Source organism: Otolemur garnettii, unplaced genomic scaffold, assembly GCF_000181295.1.
Source record: "Otolemur garnettii isolate 467f Iridium unplaced genomic scaffold, OtoGar3 scaffold00705, whole genome shotgun sequence".
In the NCBI taxonomy this organism is placed as follows: domain Eukaryota; kingdom Metazoa; phylum Chordata; class Mammalia; order Primates; family Galagidae; genus Otolemur; species Otolemur garnettii.
In genome coordinates this window covers 1,288-3,078 of record NW_003853100.1, presented here as the reverse complement: position 1 = coordinate 3,078, position 1,791 = coordinate 1,288, and the positions used below count along the sequence as shown (strand labels likewise).

General features: G+C 48.0%; 1 pseudogene across 1 annotated transcript; it reads left to right on the top strand.

Annotated features, from left to right (window-relative positions):
- Positions 1 to 669: 669 nt before the first annotated feature.
- On the top strand, positions 670 to 1,785 carry LOC100949326 (annotated as a pseudogene). The gene has a single exon (XR_001161878.1). The product of XR_001161878.1 is annotated as a glyceraldehyde-3-phosphate dehydrogenase pseudogene (transcript).
- Positions 1,786 to 1,791: the final 6 nt, after the last annotated feature.

Below are 1,791 nucleotides of genomic sequence, written 5' to 3'. Positions count from 1 at the left end.
TGTGGATGTGGAGAGAAGACTTCTACACTGCTGGTGGGATTTCAAAGTAATAACAATCTTTATGGAAAGAAGTATGGAGAATCCTTAAAGAACTAAAAGTTGATCTTCCCTTTGATCCCACAATCCTGTTACTAGGTATCTATCCAGAAAAGAAAAATTATTTTACCACAAAGGCATTTGCACCAGAATATCTATTGCAGTTCAATTCATAATTGCCATGTTGTGGGAGCAATTCAAATGCCCATCAACCCATGAATGGATTAACAAATTGTGGTATATGTATACCGTGGAATACTATTCAGCCATAAAAAAGACGGAGACTTTACATCTTTTATGTTTACCTGGATGGAGTTGGAACACATTCTTCTTAGTAAAGTATCTCAAGAGGGGAAAAAAATGTATCCAATGTACTCAATACTATTATGAAACCAATATACAAACACACACTGATATGAATGATAAAACACAAATATAGTCTAGCAATGGGGAGGGGAGAGGAAGGAGAAGGGTTATTGGTGGGAAGAGTGAGGGCATTTGGCAGGATCCACCTATTGTGCACAATGCAAGGGTGTATTTCAAAATAGTAGTGAATGTCTTGGCTCCCTGGTCCTCCTGTTCGTCAGACAGCTCCTTCTTCTAGCACAGCGCCAGCCGCATCCCTGAGGCACCATGGTGAAACCAAAGGTCAGAATAAACAGCTTTGGTCGGTCTGGGTGCCTGGTCTTCAGGGCTGCTTTTAACTCTGCCAAAGTGGATATTGTCGCCATCAGTGACCCCTTCATTGACCTCAACTACATGTTCTACATATTCCAGTATGATTCCACCCATGGCAAATTCCATGACACAGTCAAGGCTGAGAACTTGACTGGGAAGCCTGTCATCAATGGAAATCTTCCCGGAGCGAGATTCCCCATAACCATCTTCCCGGAGCGAGATCCCACCAAAATCAAATGAGGTGAGGCAGGTGCTGAGTATGTTGTAGAGTCCACTGGCATCTTCACCACCATGGAGAAGGCTGGGGCTCATCTACAGGAGGGTACCAAAAACGTCATCATCTCTGCCCCTTCTGCTGATGCCCCCATGTTTGTGATGGGTGTGAACCACAAGAAGTACGAAAACAGCCTCAGCATTGTCAGCAATGCCTCCTGCACCACCAACTGCTTAGCCCCCTTGGCTAAGGTCATCCGTGACAATTTCAGCATTGTGGAGGGACTCATAACCACAGTCCATGCCATCGTTGCCACCCAGAAGACTGTGTGGATGGCCCCTCTGGGAAGTTGTGGCATGATGGTCACGGGGCTCTCCAGAACATCATCCCTGCCTCAACTGGTGCAGCCAAGGCTGTGGGCAAGGTCATCCCTGAGCTGAATGGGAAGCTTACTGGCATGGCCTTCCATGTCCCCACTGCCAGCGTGTCGGTCGTGGATCTCACCTGCCATCTGGAGAAGGCTGCCAAATACGATGATATCAAGAAGGTGGTGAAGCAGGCATCAGAGGGCCCTCTCATGGGCATCCTGGGTTACACACAGCACCAGGTTGTCTCCTCTGACTTCAACAGTGACAGCCATTCTTCTACCTTTGGTGCTGGGGCTGGCATTGCCCTCAATGACCACTTTGTCAAACTTATTGCCCAGTATGATAATGAATTTGGCTACAGCAACAGAGTGGTGGATCTTATGGCGCACATGGCCTCCAAGGAGTAAGAACCCCCAGACCACCAGCCCCAGCCAGAGCACGAGAGGAAGAGAAAGGCCCTTAGCTGCTGGGGTGCCCCTGCCTACTCAGTCCCCC